This window comes from Onychostruthus taczanowskii, unplaced genomic scaffold (assembly GCF_017590055.1).
Source record: "Onychostruthus taczanowskii isolate IOZ18803 unplaced genomic scaffold, ASM1759005v1 scaffold48, whole genome shotgun sequence".
Classification (NCBI taxonomy): Eukaryota; Metazoa; Chordata; class Aves; order Passeriformes; family Passeridae; genus Onychostruthus; species Onychostruthus taczanowskii.
In genome coordinates, this window is record NW_024502347.1 from 5767702 (window position 1) to 5780045 (window position 12344).

Below are 12344 nucleotides of genomic sequence, written 5' to 3' on the forward strand. Positions count from 1 at the left end.
TACTACAACCTTTGTCTTAAAAAAAATACTCAGTTTCTCACAAGCCTGTTTTGGATTTATTTTAACCTTGCTGCACATCAAAGTACAAGGATGAAGCTTTGTTCTTGCTGTCAAGACAACCACTGCCTCTTCAGCAGAAGGGGAAAAAAATCAAAGACTTGTAGAATGCCAGTTGAGCTTGAACCTGAAGGCCACAGTCCCTCAGCACACCTGGTACTCCCCACAAGAGCAGGATACTCAAGAAAATTGAGGCTTCAAACGAGCTTCCATATAACAACCTATAATTTCTTTTCATTGAGTGGGGGAAAAACGTTAAAGGAAAATTTGACATGACAGTGCCTTTGCTGAAGCACAAGGAGGGGTTCAAGTTAATCCTCAGAATGCTGCAAGACAAAAGCCTCATTATACATAATAACTGCTTACCAGTACCCCGAATTGATAACAAGCTTCCTTTGCCAATTTTGTTTTATCATTACATGAAGAGGTGATTAAGTTATTTGACAAATCTTTTCCTGTGAAATATGGAGTTATTTACCTCAGGTAGAACCAAGCATAAAAGGTAAAAAAGGGGGCTAACCAGCATGGCAACTTTAAAATGGCTGCACTTGCTCAAAACTTGCCCACAATGGGCAGAAAATATTCAAGGTAACTAGTGGTCTGGTGTGTATTTGAAAACTATCAAATATATGTTGTGACATCATAGGGCATGCCAGCCTTCAGGCACCACCTTGTGCGTATTGCCTGCTTCTCTTTTACAGATTGAAGAATTTTGCCCTATTTGATGGTTCCAAGTCCTTCCTGGGTCTCCAGAGCAGCCTGGTGTGGCATCAGCTGTTGGGATCTGCTCAGAACAGACGAGGCTGCTTGGGCGATTCACAGCAGCCTCTCAGCATGACAATTCTTTTCCCCTCTCTGAGTGTCTGGAACAAGAGTAGCCATGCCACAGGCCACACTAAAAATACAGTACAGATGGTTGCAACAGAGCAGCTGGCCATGTACCCTGGTCCTGTTTGGTTTACTGGTGCAGACATAGCCAATCTTTTCCACTTTATCATTTCAAAAGACATTTCTCCAGTACTCAGGATGTTGTTCTTCCCTTGTTGCTCATTTGCAATCTTTCTCTGGAGGGGCAGAAGGTCTAAGCCAATTACCTGCATTTCTTTGCTGCCGGAAACATTTGCAAATCTCAAATCCTGCGACAGGAAAATCATGACTGAGAGCAAAAGACATATGTCGAGTGACACTAGCTGAATTTTCTGTGCTGAAATGTTCATACGTTAAGCAAATATGACTGAGATTTATTCAGAGTTCAGACACTGCTGAAGTGAAAATGAGGTCATGAGAGAAGGTCACTTGATAAACAGCCCCACTCCCAGTGAATTCAGCAGGAGGTGCTACATAAGAGACAGTTACTACACAGTACCAACCTAGACAGTACTGTGCAGTAAGAAATGAACTACCTGAGTGCCAGCAACTGAAATGGCATCAAGGCGGGTGAAAGCAAAGGTCAGGCTGACGTAGCAGTGCTCTGACAGGGTCCAGCAACAAGGTGTGTAACTCCCTGGTACATCTGTATTCCAAACTAGAAAATAAGAGGTGTGGAAGAAGAATCCTCATCTGACAACTAAGTGGGGCATTGCTCCTTCCACTTGCGAGTGAACATGACCCTGACTGTGGCCAGAGCTGTCTCCTCTAAGCTCAGCGGATGAAATGTACACTTCTCCTTCCCCTACAAAATGCATGTCCAAGCATCCTCAGTGACCTTTCCAAAACTCACCTTTGCCAGCAGGCAACCACCATCTCACCAGGCTGCATAAATGGAATCATAAGTTTTCCGACTCATTTGCATGATCTTTTGGCCAGCTGAAAAAAAACTGCTATCCAAAGCAGGTGCTGGCAATAATTGATTCTTTCTAAACCCCATGGGTTGAGTGTGAAAATGGTACTACATATGCTAATTTCTCACAATAATATGTGCATGAACTATTCTCTTATTTTGCCACATGAGTGCTTTGTTTTGAAAATCCCACGCTGTGTGATTTCACACAGGCTCTGCTGTGCGCTTCTCCGTACGGTGATTCAGGGCTAATCTTTTACAAGTGGCAAATAACTATTTACCCCTCATGAGCCTGTCACAGAGAGGCCATCAATTTCCTGTCCTCTTGATAGCATCCCCATCCTTATCCAGGGGTGACAACTCCCACTACCTGTCTACTTGCCTAACTGATTAAAAGAATTATGTTGACCCCAAACAAATTGTTCTCTAGCAGACTGCTTGCTGTGTTTCTAGAATTACATGCACATCAACAACAGTCATTCCAGCTTTTTCATTATTTCCAATTGTTTAAACTGAAATACTAACTTACCCTATAATTCTCATTTTTATCTTATCTACTGTGTCCAGAATCCATCAAAATATACACTTTTTTCCCAGACTTGTGTTGTGAAAGAATTCCATACATCTTTCTTGTAAATCAGGACTAAAATGTAAAAGATGCACTGCCTGTTTCATGAAAGTGTTTATTTGTTAACTAGTTGTTTCTCAGCTCTCTGTATTAATGACTTCCTGTTTGTTGGGGTTGAATTCTGTAAAAGTATTTGGCTTATTGTGTGAGAGCATTATATGAGCAATACACTCCTGGATTCTTGTGATTCCCTTGTGAAATACATTTACAGTTATTGAAATTATGTGCATGCATAGTTGTTGTTTTGGATTATGGGGTTCTGTCATGGACAGATTCATTCAGTATTTGTTGATTTCCAATAAGTTTGTTCTTGATTGCAAGTTAGGTCAAGTTAGGAGATGAGCCAAAAATGACAGAGGACATGTTGGGGAAATATATTTCAGGATTTAATCTTCTCATAGTACAGACCTGTAACTGTATAAAAGACTTTTATACAGTAACTGTATAGAAAATATATAACTGTATAGAAATCCTGTCTATGATTACTATGATTACGGTCTATGATTACTAGGAATATATGACTTAGGGGAAGGTTGTTTTTTGTCTCGTAAGCAGTTATAAACCAAACTTATTCATCCAGAGGTAGTGCAAATAACAAACTTTTCAGCATGTTTTGGAAAACCTTTGATTCTGTGGAAGTAGGTTTGTGATATCTATGTATCTGTATGTTCTCATTTTTCTGATGATTAATAATGTCTATAAAGGGTATGTAAATATAAGAGTACTCCAGACAAAGATTAATGAAATCATGACTAACCCATGGTAGAAAACTGTGAAGTCAATGTTTTTGGGTGATGCAATATAGATTTTCTTCTGATCCATCCAGAATGCTACACCTGAGGCTGCTACTAACAAGCATCTTCAAGGGACACGTTGAGCTATATCCCAAAGTATCAAGATCCTTTGGGGCATGCTCCTGTCTCAGTCATTCAGGTGCTCTCAGTGCAGAGAAAAAAGTTCGGAAAAGTTCAGAAAAAGCAAGCAGTTGGTTTTGCAATCACCTGTTGGAACTGGCCCTAAACACTCAACAACTTGCAAAAATTACTGTACCGCTGAGTTTTTTGTGCTTGTTACCAACTTCTTACTTTAAATACTATTTAGGTTCTTTTTTCACATTCGAATTTTTAACAAGACAATTCAGAGTCCCACTCTCCCCACAATAACAATAACAGCAGTTCAATACAGCTTTTAGAACATGGGTCACAATTCTTTTTCTGATCTGTGAAAGACACATTAATAAGCTTTTGGCATTCAGAGGAACAATCTTTTATCTTTCTTTCATTTTCTTTTAGTTTTTGGTGTTCATTGGAACTTTTCTCCCCCCACCTTTCAAATTCTGCAGGAAAAAACCTTGGAAGAAAATTAAAACTTCTTTTTTAAACACACTGCAATTTGTTGATATTTTCAAGCTTTTCAGTATTACTCCATTCACAAGTTGAATGTGTGTGCTATTTAGTATCAAACAATTGTTTTAGTGCCATTTCAAGTGTCTGGCTGTGTTAATGCCCGCTAATTAAATGTTTCAGGAAAAAAAAAATACAGCCTAAATTTCACAAAACTTCATCTACATCTGCTTCTTCTATGAAAAGATGTCCTTGGAACAACTCCAGTATGTTAAATAGAAAGTAAATTATTACAAATAAGACAGTAATTTACCTGCAGGCTTTAGCATGCACTACTGTGTATTAAATTTACCATTCACTTGCTGTTGATGGTCAAGAAGACAAGATTCTCTGTGGCATAAAAAAGAAAGTACTACTTTAGGACTATTTAGATGGGTTATGTTCCTATGCTTTTGGTGTTTGGTGATAACCAAATATTTCTGTCCCATCTTCAGAGATTTCAAGGTGGGATAAAGAAGCTGTCATGTTCCCCACTCTCTTCCAGCACAGAAGGTCATTACAAGCTGTGGTTGCAGATTTCTGGAGATTCCTTCAGGATGGGCTCTCAGAAGCAGCACCATTGCTATGGAGCCTTTGAGGGAGATGATGTGACAACAGCCTGTCACAGTAGGCAGACAACACATACATTTACATCTTATCACTTCAGCTATGGGCATTAATCACACAACTTCCCAATACTTTGCAAATAATAGAGAAGCAAAAGATATAAATACATAACAAGATGCAGTTGACAGGGAAGTACTATGGAGAGCTTGTCCTGTCTGGACCACCCATAACCATAGCATGAAGTACACACTACCACACTTGTTTTGGACTCCTCAAGGCTGTGATCCACTCACCCATCACCTCCCCGACTCACCAATGCACACTTTCAAGTTATCAAATCTTCCTAGTGGATAGAGACAATCCAGGTTTACACTGAAATTTGGAACCAAACATATGACAACATGAAGAGGGCTTTTTTCCAATATAAGCTGAGCAGAATTTTTGCACTGCATTATTGCCTCAATTAATTCTCTTTACACATCTATCAAGATAATAAATGTAATGCATTTGGATGGAGAAAATTCAGCTACTTGCTAGATACGTACACATTATCACCAGGAACCAATTACACATTGTAAATCCCCTTATCATTACATAGTCCGCTTGGTGAAGTAAAAACTGAATAAAACAAGTGGATTGCTGAAAGCATGAGAGATTTTTAATTTAACATTAAGTAGGACTGTTAAATATTTTGTGATTTTTATTATAACATCTGATATGACATATCCATTTGCCTATATATTTTGATATATAGGTTTTTACTCCTAACCTCAACAATGGCAATTTCATTAGCAGCAGAATCAGACCAGGTTTCTCAGAGCCTCATCCAACCTCGCAATTTAGACCCATAGTTATGAGAAACACCATTCCATCAGCTCATTTTAGCTGCTGGAAAGACTCAGCTCTAAGGTGAGACCTACATGGCTACGCACTTATGCCCTGGTTCTCGCTGCTGTGAGCCAAGGTTTAGGGAAGACACTCAGGAGGACCAGAATGCAACTCAGCTCCCTTGGGACAGACACCTCTGTGTGGGCAGCTTGCCTCTGCAGAAAGAAAGGCTTCAGTGCAAGAGGGGGAATGGGCAACGGGGGACATGCAGAAGGCACCCTAAAGAAGTATAGGGAATAAAAGTGAAAGTAAAATATTTGCAGAGAAATAGGGAGGATGGGAATGTTTAAAGAATGGAAAAGAATCCAAATCCATGGAAAACCAGACTCTCAACCATTGTGGTGACTAAAACTAAACATTTTATTCCACCTTTCTGTATTTCAGATCTGGGACGAGATTTAGTCTTTTAAGAAAGTGCCTTGAAACAAAATTTCAAAATCTATAAAACCCATACTTGTAGGAAGACAGTTCAGGACCCAAAGTTAGATACTGGGTATTGCAATATGTAGAATTTATTGCTGCTTGTTCAAGTGAAATTTCAATTTCTTGTACCTACTCATATCACTTTTCTGGCAGCCACAACACAAGAAGTCTACAAAGCAGACCTATCACTGACCAAATTGCTTAGTGTTGAAAAAGCACACTGTACAAAACAAAGTTTATGTGATTTAAAGAGCAATTTCCAGACCCCAAGCCTGGGGAAATTTTCATGAAAACACCAGAAGAACCAAGTCAAGCTTCAGTATTCTTCACTCACCCATATTCCAAATTAAAACCAAGAGTTTTAAAATTTGGAAAAAATAGCACTGCAGCAAGACACATTTTTCTTCTTGTCCACTTTGTCGGGAATAGTTCTGCCAAAACAAAATCAAACTTGTGATAGACACTGAAGCAGGAAAAAACATCCGGCAATTTCCCTATTTTTTGAAGGAGAATATGGGGCATTGTTGGTAGCAAAGTTTCTTCCAGAAATATGTGCACTAAATTTGGCAGGCATTCATCTCAGTTGCTGTTAAGTTCATGACAAGCTGACAGATGCAGCTGCCCTTTTTGTACCCATCATTTGCTGTAGCTGTAATACCATGCCATCACAAAAGTGGTGACAAAAAGACTGCTGGTTCTGAGCACTCTCACATGATGTGGGTCAAGTATATAAAACTGCTGTAGGCACAAAGACTGCTGCACAGGAACCCTCCCACCTGTCATTCAGGTTCAATCACCTGAGGCACTTTCACCTTGAGATTATGTATCCAGGCTGCTGTCAAGCACTAGGACTCATGTCTCCACAAGAATTATGTCCAGCATTTTCTTTTTGTCCCAGTGACTACAATTTTCATGCAGTCCATGACTTTATCATCTACATTTTCTTCATCTCTTTTCTACATTTTCCATCTTTAGCAATATCCTTCCAGTCCAAATAAGATTAAGGCCAAAAGTATTATCATTCCCTGTCAGTTATCTGGCAAATTTCTGTCACAAAGGTGGCTGTGGTGCTACACAAACACTAACCTTTCTCTTTCTGTTCAAAAAACAAAAGTATTTTTCATTATGAATATGAATTCTACTGCAGCTTGCAGATAATACATAACTGATACAGCAAGACTAGCCCTGCATCTTTTTCTTGTAGAATTTTATATGTACTTACAGAAAAGATGGCAGAGAATCAAATCTCTAGTGGAGCCCAAAGTAACTGGAAAAACAACGCGTGTCGCTTTATGTTGTCTGCGTGTTTTCTATTGTATCACTCTTAAATCATAGCAGTTACAGGTAATTAGTAATTTCTAGTTTCTATTAACATTAAAAAACAACATCAAGAACAGCTCCCTTTTAACAATGGCACATTTCAACTAGTTTGCCCAGGATTCTTGTTTCTATGGCCTGGGCTTGACAGACTAAGAATACACCCAGCTGGTTTTCAAACCAACACTTTCAATAGTCTGGGGAAGGGCTGTGTGACTTGTCATAAAAACAGCTGCCTCTGTCTCCCCAACCAGCCAGGAATAAGCTGAAGAGAACAAAACCTTGAATGAAATCACCTAGACTTTTCATGCAAGGACAAAAGGTGGTCATTATGCATACCAGGAAGGTTCTTTTATAGCTGGTAATTACATATAAATTGGAGAGTTATAATAAAAAAAATCATTTCTCTCTTCATTTATTTAAAATGTGATTTCTACAGCCATTATATAATTACTGGTATTTTTCAGTAATGTTATTAAGAACAAATGAGCTAGTGTTTCAGAAAGAATCACAAAGATGCAAATACTGAAAGTTCCTTATTAGAACTGGTAGTCCAGCACGAAGCAAGTGGCAGGAAAAAGATCTCTTATTGAAAACTGCAAACTGAACTTTTTCAGTGTTGTAAAATGATTAATTTCTGTCTTTCTATTATGAAGAAAGAAATTATGCCTATTATCTCTGACATATTATTTCAAGCTCTCAACTTTTCTCAGTTTCTCATTTGTTCAGAAAAAGTCTGTGAACTACTGACCTCTAGCAACAAGCCTAAAATAAGACATAGAAAGATCACAAAAAATGCTGAAAAGAACAAGAACAGCTCCCTGCTGTCACTACTCATGAAATAAGTGTTATTCAGGACACTTAGTCAAGCACTCATTCCTGTGTACAGTCTGAAATGCTTGAGTATAAGCAACAGTAGCAACATACTAGTGAAAGAATATAAAAATAAAGAAAAAACATCTCTTAGGAGATACACAAATCAACATGAATTACAGCCTAGACAGATTTTAGAGAGCTAATTTAGGTTATATACTTTACCAGAGTGCACAATTCTAGATATCTCGGAGGCTGAAAATCAGTACTAAATATTATTAATGTAGAGGAGCAATGCAGGAATGATACAGAGAACAAAGAAGAAAGACTTGTATTTCAAGTCCCTTGTATTCCAAGAGAGAAGAATTGCAATCAGGTGCATAAATATCATTGTGTCATCACTGAGTCCACCTCAGTGGAAACTTTATTTCTTTTAAGGCAAATTATTTTCTATTACTGGTAGTGCTTCCATAAATGGATAAAAACAGCCAGAAAGCACAAGAAATGAAGAAGTAAATATCCAGTCCTCCAAGATTTTTAGTGATAGCAGAATGTAAAGCAACACACATCTACTCAAGAGCCCTGAGGCTCTGATGTCCAGGGGATTCCTGCTGTCCTGAGCTACCCTGGGCAACAATGGCAGCAGAAGGCTCCAAACAAAAACAGCAACATAACTCAAATGAGGAAGAGCAGACAGAGACCCTTTCCAGTTCCAATGGCAGTCCATCAAACTTGTGTCTCCTTTCTCTGGTCCATGCTGTCACACCAGATGCTTCTTTCTTCTCTCCCAAGGGCAGAAGCTCTTTCTCCCCCAGCAGGAAGGTACAGGTTAGATCTGAGCTAACAATGGGAAACAAAGGATCAGTACTGGGATGAGGGGGTGGGAAAGATACCTAATTTTTAAGGCAAGGTCATTTTCACTTTTTTAAAAAGAATGCAGGTGATGGGGAGGCTTTTGTTAGGATAGCAAATAAACTTTTTTAACACATTCATTCGACTGCTTGAAAATCTGCCACTTACTCCACTGATGAAGGGAAGAGTCTCTATCCTTAGCTGACTGAGATTATTAAAGTGGCTTCTTCCTGGCTAATTGTTAAACATCCTGGTTTAGCATAATTTTGTTGCCTTGCTTTTTCTCTTGTGACTACACATGGTGATAAAAACTTTCTGTGAAACTGTCACTTTTTTGTAATGGCATCAAAAAGCTTGGAGTAAAACTGTGTACACTTTAATGATTTATCAGAATAGTTTTTATCTTGTATTTTAAAACTCAAAGTAGCAGTTTAAATTTGTCTGTGATTATGTCCCCAGTATTTGCTCTAGGGCACAGAAGATGGTCTTACAGATTTACGTGTGTTAATAAGAAAAAAATCACAACTTGCAGATCAAGTTCTGTGATACACATGCTAGACATCACAAGTATGTGAGTACCTGAAAAGTATTCGCAGACCTCACAGGCTCTTCAATAAGACCTTTTTCACTGGGTTCACACCACACACAACACTAATTTACAAATGTCTTTTTCTTTGTTTGATCACAAAATGCACCTTACTTACATGTCTGGCTTTGCACTGAAATATCTACCAGTCTTCTTTAGCTGCAATAAGCAATACCTGGTATTTTCAGTGTGACAAAAGACATTTACCTGTGAGCAGAGCTGAGAGAGAGGCAGAGACTGACGTTTTATGAAAGTGAAGCCTGTATATAATAACAAAGTCATAATAAAAAAAGAACCATTAAAGGCAGCAAATCATAAACAAAATAATGTATATCTGAATATGAAGAATGGGGTTAAGATGGGCCATTAAAAATTGCTAACTCTTGCTTTTGAGCCCAATTACCAGGCTGCAGTTTCAAGGTGAGTGTTCAGAAGGAATCTTTGCACAATTGCTCCATTTCCTGTTTCAGTTTGTGCCCATTGCCTCTTGTCCTACACCTGGCTTTTCCTTCTTTAGCTGCTCCTCTGAAGCATATGGATGCATTGATCATATCCTCCTGAGCCTTTTCTTCCTCAGGCTGAACAACCACAGCTCTTTTAGCCTTTACTATGCAAGATGTTCCATTTTATTAATCACCTTCATAATCTTTCGCCTGCTGCATTCCAGCAAGCCCCTGTCTGTCTTGCACTGGGCTTTCACCAAGGCTGACTAAAGAGGAAGGATCACCTCCATGCTGCTAATGCTGTGCCTGATCAAGGTCAGAAGGCTGTTGCCATTTCACTGTGAGGCCACACTGCTGGATCACATTCATCGTTCACCAGGAGCCCCAAGTTCTTTCCTGTTAAACTGGTTTCCAGGCAGTTTGTCCCCAGCATGTAGTGATGCATGAAGTTGTTCCTTCGCAGTGGCAGGAGATGGCATTTCATTTGTTTTAATTTAATGGGACTCCTTTGAGGCTGTTTCTTGAGCCTGCCAAGGTCCTTTTGAACTGCCTCACAACCATCTGGGGTCACTTGGTCTGTTCAGCCTGAAGCCTGAGGGGAGACCTCATTGCAGTATACAAATTCCTTGTGAGAGGAAGAGGAGGGACAGACACTGATCTCTTCTCTCTGCTAACCAGTGACAGGACCCCAGGGAATGGCCTGAAGCTGTGTCAGGTTGGATATTAGGATAAGGTTCTTTCCCCAGAGGGTGGTTGGGCACTGGAACAGGCTCCCCAGGGAAGTGGTCACAGCACCAGCCTGACAGAATTCAAGAAGTGTTTGGACAATGCACTAAGGCACGTGGTGTGACTTTTGGGGATGGTTCTGTGAAGGCCTGTGAGCTGGACTCAGTAATCCTTTTTTGTCCCCTCTGAGTCAGCTTATTGTGTGATTCTGTGGTTCAGGTGATGAATTAAAATGTTATTGATTAACATTATTGGCCTCCTCAGGCACATGTCCAGTGACTGGCCTCCAGCTGGACTTTAAGTTACTGATCATAACCTTTCAAGGCCAGCAGTTTAAATGGTTTTCCATTTATCTAGTTCATTCTTCATCAGTTCAACAAATATCTTGTGAGATGGTATAAGATGCCTTGCTGATCTCAAGATAAACAGCTATGTAAGAAATTCTCTTCTCATTCTTCTGTGATCAGACATAGCTCCACTGCATGAACCAAATCTCCAAAGACTTGAGCAACTTGGCCTGAATGACCCTGCACTGATGTTGTTGTGTGCAGGATGCTGGACTGGATGGCTTCCTGAATGATGAAATGTTTCCTTATGGCAGAAGCAGCTGAATTGCTCCCCACCAAGAAGAGGACCCAGGGCTAGGTTCTTCCTGCTGTGGAAAAGAGCTGGGATGGGATACACCACCATGAAGGAGCAAGCTTGCTTCTCCTATTGGACAAAAGGAGGACAGTAGAGAGGAGGGCAGTGAATGCTGCTGCTGGGAGGGTCGTTTCAACATTCAGCACGGAGGCACTGCACCAGCCCAGCTTCCCCCAGCTCAGCAGCCTCTACACCAAGGGTGGAAGCCCCTCACAACAGCCTCACCAGCCCGATGCTGTGGGTGAGCCCCCTGATAACTGTGAGCTGACTGATAGCACTTCCCAACGACTAAAGAACATTTCCTCATGGCCAGAATGAAAGGAAAGCCAGAGAGTAAATCTAGAAGGAAAAAGGCAAAAAGAGGCAAATAAGAAAAGAACTGCTAATGTGCACACTTAGCAGTTTGCAAGAATTAGAGGTTTTTTTATACTTGTCAATTATTTGCTCAAAGATGCTAGGCTTTCAATAACCTACAGTACGCTGGGGAGAGAATGCACTTATTAGATTGTGCTAAAGAAACCCAAAGAGCATGAGAACCTAAAAAAAGTATTCAAAAATATTAGTTTTTTTTTTTTCCTAAAAAGTCTCAGGCTGGTGGTTTCTTGTCATTATTTAACAAAGCTGAGATTGTTGAGTCAGACATGCAGTAGTGTAGTGCCTATGGTAACATTCACTCAGAATCCACTTATAATAAGAAACACAAAATTGAAAAAGTAGCTCTTAGAGGATCCTCATCTAGATTTCTAAAGGTTGCAGAACCAGAGCAGAAGTTTTAAAGGGATTTTAAATAATGGCACAGGGAATTGAAAAGCAAAAGCAGAGAAAATGTTACCCTAAGAAGTCCATAAATTGCAAAAACAGGTTGCTGGTGAACAAATTAAGGCAATATCTGATATAAAGATGAAAGTCTGTGCAAACACGACAAAGTCAAGTTGAACACAAACAGATAAAAATGAGAATTTAATAAATGAAGAAGTCAAGAAATCCCTCCTTACTGTGGTAAAGTAGGATAAAATCTCAGATAACATTTGTGAGAGTTTTGGGAAATGGAGCACTTAGTCAATTGGTTGCAGACTGAAAATATAACTGATATTAAGAAGTCCTGTTGGTCACTGTAGTGCTTTAACACCAATCAGAAATTAAACTCCAAGTAAGCCACTCCCTTACCTCTCCCCTTCTGGTAAGAGAGGTACAAAAGCAGAGACTATGGGCTGAGATAACAATTTACTGAAAGCAAAAA